Source organism: Ictalurus punctatus, chromosome 8, assembly GCF_001660625.3.
Source record: "Ictalurus punctatus breed USDA103 chromosome 8, Coco_2.0, whole genome shotgun sequence".
Classification (NCBI taxonomy): domain Eukaryota; kingdom Metazoa; phylum Chordata; class Actinopteri; order Siluriformes; family Ictaluridae; genus Ictalurus; species Ictalurus punctatus.
Genome location: NC_030423.2, coordinates 11,318,903 through 11,330,666, shown reverse-complemented (window position 1 = coordinate 11,330,666; position 11,764 = coordinate 11,318,903). Strand labels below are relative to the sequence as shown.

Here is an 11,764-nt window from a genome sequence, read left to right as displayed (position 1 = left end):
AATTCTTCAGTTTTACCGACTCCACCCTTGCAACAGGCTTTTTTTGCCGTTCAAGTAGGAATGGGATTCCCCTAAAATGGAGGAAGTGAAGTGCACGCTGTAGTGCACTACTCCATGCACACTCCTCCTCCCTCGTTACCGCCTCGCCTCGCCTCGCCTGCTGCCTCCCAGCCGCCAGCAAGTTCGCCTCACGCTTCCTCCTTCGCTTTCGTCCTTTCTTTCTCCTCAACAACAACAAAAAAATCCCACATCGCTCCTGCTGAAAGCTGCCGAGCTGAGCGACAGCTGGGAGGAGAAGTAAACTTGGTGGCTGAAGAAAAAGCTCCGCAGACAACACCAGTGAGTGGGACGCGGCTGGTTATAGAAATGATTGTGGGCTTATTTACGTGTTTGAGTTTGCTTTAAACCGAGGGGCCGAGCTACAACATTCAGCACTTTCCCCTCCTCCTCCTCCTCCTCACTACCCCTCCGTGAGCAAAAACAAGAGGTCTGCACAGGTAAGTGCTTATTCACTCTGGCGCAGTTAGCAAACTAGCATTTCAGCGTTAATATCCCTCGAGCCCTCTGTGCACGCGCCCATGTAATGTCCAGGCAATATGTTTCTATCTTTATCATTGTCGAAGCTTCTAAGCCCTTCGATCGCCTCCTAGTCCTGAGCCTCAGGCTAACCTTGCTTTTGCATATGGCCTTGCAGCATGCCTGTTATAACATGCCATTTCCCCAATGGCTACTTGCATTGTGGCGTGTTTTACAAACCCTGCTTGTTGTGTACACAGATGAAATGCTTCAAGTTCTCGTGTGTTTATCTCTGCAGCTGTTGGTCTTCTCAGTAGTCAGGTTGTGAATGTGGAGCAGTGAGGCAGAAAGGTGAGCAACATTTCAGGGAGCCTTTAAAAAATATTTATATAATAATTCAGTTCAGCTATTAGTAAGGGAATATATAGGAGCATAACCCCAGAAATGAGCTTTATGTGAATATATTCAAGTATAACGTAGCATATAAGTGTCATGTTTGTGTGTGTGAGTCTCAAAATAAGAACTTGTTTATGATCTCTAGATTTACCGTAACGTCTTGTTTATTGGTTTGTGCACAGTTTTTTTTTTTTTAATTCTTCCCTCTCATCCACAGCTACTGTAGGCCATTTCCTGTGCTTCCAGTTGCCATTATGCCATTATTGTAATGGTCCAGGCGACAGCTTAACGCACCCACAGGAAATGCATGTCCTGATTGACCACTCTGACCTTTTGCTCCTGCACATTCAGGCTGCAGTTAAGATAGCAGTCTGACATTTCTGTTTTCTCCCTCCATGTCCGTTCTTCTTACTCTAGTACTTCCTGGTGAGACGGCGTATTCGGTCCATGTGTCATACGTGTTGTGTGTGTAAAGTGTTGCGCAGTGAAATGTTATGGGGTATGGCAGAGGTATGGAGGCTGAGTAGTGGCACTGTATGTGTGTGTGTATGTGTGTGTGTGAGGCTGTTTGTTCTGTTTGATTTCACACTATGTGATATGGACCGTGGCCTCGTAAAAACGCAGTGCCAATTCCAAGATAAGATCAGGAGGGCGGCTGTGTCTCTGTCACTGTCGGTTACCGGTGTTGAAATGTGTCAATGTTTTTCATTTCTTACTAATACAGATCATATAGGAATGAAAACAAATAATAGTTTAAGCCTGTGCCTCAGAACACATGGCTGATGGACATGCCGCCCCCCCCCCCCCCCCCCCCCCCCCCAAAAAAGTTGGGAAACCTGCCTTCCGGTCCAGAACGTCTGTTTGGATTTGGATCGGCCTCCTAGCAGACGTTTTATAGACACACCCCCACCACTTCCTTATGAGTCATTACAAGGGGAATTTTGCTTGTTTGCATTATGTTATCGGTTTGTACCTTGGCTTTCGAGCAGCTGAAGGTCCAAGTGTGCTTGCAAGTGGTGTTATGACGACGTCTTTGCGAACGGTGATTCTAGTTAGTATACTCAACAAGCGTTTAGTCCCTTATACTAAAAGGATGTACATTTATTTATTTATTTGTTTGTTTGTTTGTTTGTTTGTGAAGGAAAAAGTACAAAGCTTGAGTGTGTGTATTAATCGAGTATACGAACACATCGTGCAGCGCAAGAGAACGTTGTTGCCCCGGAAGAGAAACGCGGTCACCGTGAGCAAGCGCTTCGTTGCATTTCAGCTCTTCTTTGCTCATTATTCCTTACATAATTTAGACCGTATAATTTAATGTAGCATTCCCTTGCTTTATCTGTCCACATTTCATTTACACCGGTGAAGCAAACAGTCACGAAACTCCTCCTCCTCCATCGCACAAGGAGTTGAGGGCAATATTAGCTGAAAAAGTGTCCACGGATCCACCCGGGTACCTTTTTAGGATACTCATTTCAACATACTTTGATTTGGAACACGCTAATTCTGATCTCGGATATCATGTAGTACGGATAGTATGCCAACTGGGACGCAGGGTGACTCTAGTCGAACCGACAACAGTTTTGGGGGCGGAGCTTTATGGGTGGAAAGGGGGGGCGAGCTCAGTAAGTGAAAAGCTCATTCTACTCTTACTCAACGCCACTCGTTTAACCTTTTTTTTTTTTTTTTCCCTTTTCTTTTTTTAACACAAAATTTTACCTCATGCATCTTTAAGTTCATTGGCTCTGGTTTGGTTATACAACATTAATAACAACACAGCCTTATTACCGAGTTTATGTCAAAGCGTTGAAGCATTTTCTAGCATAACATAAGCACTCCAGTATGCTCGTGTAAGCCTCTGCATACCCATAACGCACTTCGTGTTGGTAAGGAATAGTGGGTAAGGCGTTTCGGACACGGATTGATTGCGGGCAGCGGTATGATATTCCTCCTGCGCTGTTGTGGGAATATTAAATGCTGCAGCTAATCTTAGCACTCGCTTGCCCAATCATCCGCCTCTACATGTCTGTGTTGTTCTTAGGTGGAACGTCGAACTTTGAGTGCTCTCTTTGTTATGCCCTTCCTCATTTAGACCATTACACCACGCTACCTTCAAGGCAACGGCCACTTATGGACATGACGAAAGACTAGGAAAGCCATAATTAGTCTTCCGAGCTCAGCATCCAGTCTGTAAACAGAAGAAACAACAACAACAAGCAAACGCTAGACCTATTTGCAGGTTGTGTTCAGGGGTTGGCGATGGCAGATAAGAACAGGGGACCGGTTGGTCCTTGTAGAGGTGAGCAGAGTGGATTGAGGGTACGACTGGTCATCATAAAGTCTTTCTCACACACACACACACACACACACACACACTGCTGCACAGAGCGGTGCCATTACAGAACGTCGTTTACAGTAACCCTGCTGCAGGTCCTGACTCGCCTCCATGCCTTTCTGAGCTTGTGGACTTTGCACTTGTCTAGCTCGCTTGCGCTGTTATCGCTGTTTCCACGCCGTTGTGACATTATCATACACACACAACTTGTCCTGATTTCCCCTTTTCCTGACAGGCCAGCTCTGACTAGTTCTGCCATGTCAAAAGGTGCCGCGTGGTGCTGATCCATCTATAATTGGCAATCTAGCACACAGAGAAGAGAGTATACACTCAAAAGGAGGAGAAGTTCCGTCAAAGCTTTAGTGTTTACCACAACTGAGCTCGAACCTTTCATAAAGAAATGACAACTTTATTATCATTACAAAGACCTGCTTAGCAAGCTTGAATGCTCTGGCAAGCGCGTGTATATAGTAAAGTACATAGGCATAACGGATTAAGCCATGTCTCTTAAGTAAATAATCTCATGCTTATCTTACTTTATTAGCTCGTAATCTCACAGACATTTTATTTAGCAGGGACTGGTATGGTGGATGCTTTAGAATAAATAGATTTGCTAAAAAAACGACGTACAAGTGTAAACGTTGATCCGGTGATTTCGGTAAGGAGACGGTTAATTAACATTTATGGAAGAAGTGTCCAGCGTCAGCACTTTTTTTTTTTTAACAGGCAGCAAGTTTTCCACCATGGGAGAGTCTTTCCAGGTTCTCAGCAACATGACGTTACGCTTTAAAAAAAAAAAAATTAAAATTAAATTAATTTGAAGAGAGAGATAGAAAGGCTGATGACGTAAGTGATAACAGGGATTTACCCGTGGTTCGGAGATCGTGACTTCGAATCCGTCGCCACAGCTACCCGTTGCTGGGAGTCCAAGGGTGCGACTCGGTCAGCTCCCGAGGTCGTCAATCAGTATATCGTGTACACGAGTTCGGGCACTGGTAAGGACCCTCACTACACATTGGGACACCGATGACTCATTTTGCGGCGACGTGACCGCGTACTCGCGTTGTAAAACGTCATTACTGGCATTTATCAGCAACAGCAAGGACCGATAACTTTTTGACATTATGTCGTCAGAAATTTGTTTGCTTAATCAGGTGTTTCTGTCATGGAACTTCGAGCAGGATCGTAGGCTAGCTAGTGGATTTTATTATTATTTCTTAAAATCAATAAACACTTCAAAGTCATTAGACTCAAACCGTGTATAGAACGTCAATTAAAGTTAAAAATCACGAATGTAAGTAATCATTCGAGAGCTACAACGATAAGCTACTTACATTTGTAGACAAAGTTGGCTGAGAGTTCGTCCTCCATTTTATTCAGAGCCGAGAGGCTTCAGGAAGTATGATGTCATTTCCAGTAAGGGAACATAGTGTGAGCATTTTTTGCGGTGCATTGTGGGATTTTTTTATGGACTGAACATTCCAGTGCTGAATGAAATGCACCCCATGAGAGTAAAATTGGCCATGCTCGCGCTCTCTCTCTCTCTCTCTCTCTCTCTCTCTCTCTCTCTCTCTCTCTCTCTCTCTGTCTCCTGCCAATCACAGGGACACTAGCCAATCATGGGGGTCTGTGAGCTCATGCATGCAGAAGGGGGCGGTTCATGCTTTCCTCCATCCCGAGACCTAGCATAAGCAGCAGTTGAAAAAGAGTCTTAATTATGAAGTTAACGGATTATGGATTAAGAACTTCGTTACTTTTATAAAGTTTTAAACTCCAGTCTCGCTTTTAAATGTGTTTTTGAGAGGCTGTTACAAAATGGAACCAGTAGCCACTCACGCAAACCGTGCAGCCCGGTCCAAATTTATCGGAACACGCCCGGTGTGTCCCGATATGGTGTGTAGGTTAACGTGGAATAGGTCTTCATTTGCGTTCGTAATGGTCTTAAAAACTCTTACGTTGAATTTGTTGAAACCCGTAGAAGCCAATGGAAAAGTCCTATTGGATTTTTGTCGAGGGAACCAGGAAAGGCTGGGTTGGCCTACAAAAATACGTAATCCCTGCAGCAATCTCTTGATAAATGGCCCGAAAATTCAGGCGATCGCGTCAGAGTTTGCCACGTCGTATAATCCTGTCGTGTAGCATTGCATCTGTACAGTTTTCCAATAAACTGACCCGTACCGCGTGGCTCACGACCTCAAGACTGTCCGAACTTGCACCGCGTACACCCGCCCTTACACAGGGACTTGCACGACAAACGCTCCAGATAAACGCGTCAGAAAAGACGATTTCTGCGAGGAAAAACTTCTCTCTCTTTTTTTTTTTTTTTTTTTGGAAAGAATCTTCAGTGTCAGCACTTTCAAACATTTCGACCCAGGAAGGTCTTCACGATGGATGGCTTTGCTGTTTCCCTGTAACGCCAAGCTTGATTATTTTCCCGTAACCGCACGCCCGTGGTGCTTTTACTCCATACATAAGAAACGTCGCCTATATATGGTTTAGTTTATTTTCTTTTGAGCTATTTCAGTGTTTGGTCAGAGTAGTTTGGGTGGAGAATGAAAAACAAACAAAAAAAAAATTTGTTTGCTGACACACATTCTGTAAATGTACCGTGTATGTTGTAACTGTACGTTGCTATGTGGACGCAGGACACTGGAGGTTTTTGTGAATGAAGATTGCAGCGCAGGAGTAGGCTAAGGAGATTAGAGATACTTAACCTAATTATTTTGCTCTTAGGCCATGGTCTCTCTCTCTCTCTCGCTCTCTCAGTTTAACTCCTGCAGCTGCCGGCGCCTGTCTCCTAACCACTCCTCTTACTCACCTCAACCTCAACTGTCTGGCGTCCATTTTAAGCTCTGCCTCTGCACGCTCCTGCCCCGCACTCCTCTGCTGCTGTTTCTCTATTTTTCACTCCGACACAACGGAAAGCATGACCGCTCGGAACATGGCCCGTGGTTCTTCATCGCAGCGTGACTGCTGTGTCATCTAACTGCACCTGCTTCTAATAGAGCTCTAATAAAGTCGATATGCAGCTATATGAAACGTATCATATGAAAATTGGAGTCGTTTCTACGCAATCATGAAAAAGTACACTCCAGTTTTTTGGCCCAGTCCCGCCATTTCAGTTTGAGCTGGGAAGTTTATTTTCAGCATGTCACTAAGCGATGTTTTTTTTTTTTTTTTTGGTATCCCTGTATGATTATCATAACAGAGGTCCGTTCGTGTCAGTTCCGTCGTATCCAGCAGTAAACATGGTGTAGGCTAAATGGTGAAACCGGGCAACTTGTCTAATTTCAAGCAGTGTTTACTTCTCATTTTTGTTCTACGGCCTGCGGTTTCAGTTCTGCAAGTGAAACTGTCAGAAGACCTCGCGAATCCTGCTCGCAAGGATTTCACTTAGCATGTCCATATGCTATGCAGGGGCGTTAGCTGGAGTGTTAATCATCCGGGGGCCGAGCCCAGATTCTTGTGCAAGGGGGGGGGGATACTTTTAAAAACATGCTTCTAAATAGACTGTTTGCTTGCTTTTTTTTTTCTTGCATGTGAGGGCTAATTCCTTTAAATATCGGACAAAAAGTTGCATTTATCATAAAACTTGCCTCGTGTGTAGAACTACCAGACCGATAAAATATAGGACACTATGCTAGTTTGGTGTCGCTAGCCAAAGGGAGGAACAACTAAGCTATCATTGTATGGGTTTCGCTGTAATGATAGGAAGTCCAACCCTTTTTATTGAGCCAGAACTTTTGGCTCAGCTCAACAATAAGAGCCGGCTCTTCGTTTAGTACCCCTTCTGGCTTTTATAATTTAGCCAGATGTATCAATATTGTGACCTATGAGTAGTATGTGTGCGCATATATCACTTAAATTATTCAGTGTAATTATACTAAACCTTTAATTGTACACGCTTTTGAATTATGTTTAGCACAAAATCCTTAGATAATGTAAAAACATCAAACATGTGTATCGAAAGTTTAATTTGTATTGAACTATCCAAAACAAACCACTCCAAACAAACCATTCTCGCGGAACTGTCGCACGTATATTTGTAATATGGCTGTGAAGGATGTCAATAAGCACGTGATTTGTCACACGTACGTCAACACGACGTTCAGTCAGCGCATGGAGCGCGCGTGGCCGAGCAGTGTGGCGAAAAGATCGTCCTGTTATTCTGTCTCGGACTCATTTACAAAAAAAAAAGGCGGGAGGCGTCTCCCATCGTTCACTTTACGAGCCGAGCCGAGTCGAGTCACTCGCGAACGACACAACGCTATTTACTGTAGCTGCTACAGTGCCATGCAAAGTACATTTCCTTATGCTCGGCTCATCATGTTCACGTAACGTGGAACTCGTATAGACGTTTACACACCTCGTTTTCCCCCTCGGCACAGAGGATGTTAGTGTTTCGGTTTCGATTCCTTTACTGATTTAAAGAAAAGAAAGTAAAAAATATTTCCTTTCATCTGCGTATGTCCGTTCTCCCCCTTAATGACCGTGTGAGCGAGCGCTTGGCAGAATCGAGAGCTATCAACAAGTAAGACGAGCGTTTCCACGTATTTTCCTGTCAATCCTGTCTGATTAGACTCAAAATCGCAACAGTCTTCTTTGACTGACGTTCAGTTACGTAGTGACAACTCGCTCCAAGCGGAGAATCATTCGGGGCTGAAGAAAAACTCCCCGAAGTCCCGAATGCCCAGGCCATATGGTTTTTAACTAAAGCACATGCTTCAGATAATGCCGTCTGCTGCATGATGCTCTCCTAATCCTAACCCTCTCCCTGTGTTTTACAGGGCATCAAAAATGAGTTCATTTCCGTTTAAATGTCGCATCTACCCTGACAGCATCGCGTTGCACAAGCTGTTGCACAAGTGGAATATGTCGGATTACTTCTACATATGCATCAACATTGTGTGCGTCCATGATTTATTCTTTTTTAATCAAAATGAAATGCCTAGATGAATGAATGAATGAATGTATGCATGTATGAGCGTTGTTACTTCCTTCCCAAAACACAATTTTGGATTTTCCCCCCATAAAAAGACAAACCCAGAAAGATTTCCTCTCGTGGCAACGAGAGGGACACAGAAGAAAATGTTTGTGTTGCATGGCTTTACAGATTTGCACGGAGCGCAAAAGCCAAACGTGCCAGGCTCTGCGGGTTCAGCAGTGGCTAAATTCCCCAAACGCGAGCTGCAGAGTTGCACTGTCTCGCTCAGGAACATTCAGTTCCGAAATCACTTTTTGTCTGCACTCGGGTCATTTACAATAACGAGAACGCATTCTGCTCTGTCGGGAGTCCTCGAGTTCAACAGCCGTGGTTCCGTCCTAGAGGCTGATTCATATTTTTAAAAAGGCCAAAAAACTTCAGCGATTTATTGTCTGTGGTGTTAAATGGCTCGGTCAGCACGATGAGTTCGTTTTATTTATTTATTTTTATTTTTTTTAATTGAGTTTTTTCGTCCATATTGCGTGTCGTGACCGAATGTGAATGCTTGACTATACATCAGCTTATTGCGTTCTGTATTCCACAGCTGCAGTGCAGTGTGACCATACAGTATGTGTGATCTGGACAGAAACGTTTTAACAACCTTGTCACGAGCAATACTACAGAGCTCGGAGCATTTGCATTATGCTCTAGTCGAGTGCAGCTTCGCTATTGTGCAGGAGCATTGAAGAGAGCCTGGAGTTGCTTGCATACTGTAAGTGTGTGTGTGTGTGTGTGTGTGTGTGTTGGGAATGTTGTGCAGTGCACCAGTATGCAGTATCCATGCTGAGGAATTGTTTCATTCCCACCCTCAGCTCCGGTACTACTCATCCACTAGGTATGAGTATGGTGCTGAACATAACTATGCGTGTGTGTGTTATAACACCATTTCCTGTGTTATAACCTCTTAGAGTATTACATAGCCACAGTAATCGTGCTTCTGCCCGACTCAGCTGCCAAAAACGGCTTTGTCCTCTACTTCTCTTCACTTCTACTTCCAGTGTCGAATATCCAGCACACTCCTGAAATCCAATACTGCACCACGACAGGTTAGTGTCCATGCGTTTTGCATGTTATAACGGTACATCTTGGGAGGATAATAGCTTTTTTTTCTTTCTTTTTTTTTCTTTTTTGGAACCTACAGAACCTACGAAGTAATAATACTTAGCTGTCATGCAGCTGGTGTCAGGTTTCAGATGTCTAGGGACAGCTCATCATTTTCATAGGCTGTTTTGTGGCGTAGGCTTCTTCACTTTCCACTTGCTGTTCATTTATGGTCGTCCATCATATGGGCTATTCATGCACAAAATAATTGGCAGACAGGGACAAGCGTGTAAACCCGGACTGTGTTGAAGCGTTTAGCGGATGGCCACGCAGGCATTTGTTCTCACAGCATCTATGGTAGTGATGGCGGTCAGAACGTACATGGAGTTAGGTCACGGTGGCTTAGTGGTTAGCACGTTTGCGTCACACCACCAGGGTCCGGGGTTTGATTCCGGCCGGGGCCGTGTGTGCGGAGTGTGCATGTTCTCCCCGTGCTGCGGGGGTTTCCTCCGGGTACTCCGGTTTCCTCCCCCAGTCCAAAGACATGCATGGGAGGCTGATTGGTGTGTCTAAAGTGTCCGTAGTGTATGAATGGATGTGTGAGTGTGTATGTGATGGTGCCCTGCGATGGAATGGCACCCTGTCCAGGGTGTACCCCGCCTTGTGCCCGATGCTCCCTGGGATAGGCTCCAGGTTCCCCCGCGACCCTGAAAAGGAGTAAGCGGTTGAAGATGGATGGATGGATATTGTCATTTTAAGACCATTTTATGACACTGAGATAATATCATAATAATATAAGTACACCCTTTCAAAGAGCAACGAACTTTTAATTCTTAAGAATATTCAGATATTGTAATAAAATAATGTAAATGCTTTATGCTTTATTCATTGTCACGTTATTCTCCATGGAAGCGGCGGAATCGTTCTACCTAGCGCCGTACTTAAGCTCAAGTTCACTTGTGCGTTCGTGTCATTTTGTGCAGAAGCAGGTTGCAATGTTAGGTTTGTGTTGTGTAAATGTCTGATTAAATCTCGTGTGTGTGTGTGTGTGTGTGTGTATAGGATGTGTTCGGGTTCCAGTTCAGTAACCCGCTAGTAAAGCGCTTCAGTTTACCGCTGTTCATTCACTGTTCAGCTTCAGCTCACGCAGCTTAAGCGGCTCAATCCCCAACATCATTGATTATGACTGGATTATTTGAAACACTAGAACTAATCTTTCTAGAGGTTTCTTCTAATGAAAACATTGTTAGTGCGTTGTTAACATCCTGCGTGTCGTTTTTTTCAGCAGTATGTATTAATTAAAATCGATGCTAGTGCTCGTTACACATCGTAAATTCGAACACACACAGTTTTTGCGTTGGAATGTGCATTTTTTTTTTATCTTAAATTTTAATTTGACAGCACTAGAGCAGGACAGAAGCAGCGCAAAGTGTTGCTGATGTCCATGCTTATGTAAACACAATTGTCAATAATGAGGTCAGCAAAAACGATCAAGGTCATGTCCATATAACGTATGATAATTTGATAATGTAAGTATCGTGAGAAGAATTGTTAAAGAATTGCAACAGAAAAGCTTTGTCCTATCGTCACGAGATCACAAGATTAAATTTCAACAACGCCACAGCCATCCGTGGCCAGGAGTGGGAAGGGTTGCGTACTCTCTCCCCTGTCAGTCACTGACACTAGCCAATCAGTGAGATCATGTATGCAAAAGAGGACAGATAACATGTAAACATTAGATAACATGATAACATTATTTTGCACTGTAACACTCAGTACATTTACATGGACAACAATAATCCAATATTAAGACGATACTCTGATTAAGAAACCAGCATATAAACAGCGATTATTGATGACCTTAATCTGACTAAAGTCATACTCGAAGTAAACACAAATCGAATTAAGAGACGTGGAGTATTCCTGTTTTAGTCGCATTACTGTCGTGCATTACAGACATGCGCACACCTTAATCACACTATTAACGTCGTGTGCGAGTTTTCACCGCATTTTGTGACAGGACACGTACACACACGGCAGTGTTCAATAGTTTGTTGGCAAACGAGAGCACGGCTGCGTCCCAAACCGCGTACTTACCTGCTATATAGTAGGCAAGATACACGTATTTCAGGTAAAATATAGTAGGTAAGTACGCGGTTTCGCACATAGCCCACGGCTTCAAGCGGTCATCTATTTGCACATACAAATAATGACAAATAATTAACTGCGTTTGTAGTTTTCGTAAAATTAAAAATGAAACGGCCAAAACTGTATACGGTACCATAACGAAGACCAACTGTATATTGATATACGTGAAATTCTGGAGGGAACATCCGGGACGTAATGACGTGTGCCGTTAATCGCTCTATGTTCTATAACATGTAAAACAGGAACATGAAAGGAATATTCTAAAAGTGACTCATGTAAACACCTTAATCACAATATCGTTTTATTCAGAATAAGTTCAGTAATTAGATTATTGTTGTCCATGTAAA

The 11,764-nt window shown here is 43.7% G+C and overlaps 1 protein-coding gene across 6 annotated transcripts in view; it reads left to right on the top strand.

Annotated features, from left to right (window-relative positions):
* Positions 1-11,764, top strand: part of mbnl3 (muscleblind-like splicing regulator 3) — a 59,661-nt gene continuing 47,897 nt past the window's right edge. For 3 of the 6 annotated variants that reach the window (XM_047157175.2, XM_047157170.2, XM_047157174.2), the window contains exon 1: positions 1-497. The gene's annotated coding sequence lies outside the window, so the exon portion shown is untranslated. Of the gene's footprint in view, positions 498-776; positions 868-11,764 lie in introns of all 6 variants that reach the window. The other 3 variants (XM_047157171.2, XM_047157172.2, XM_017474911.3) reach the window with 3 other exon arrangements.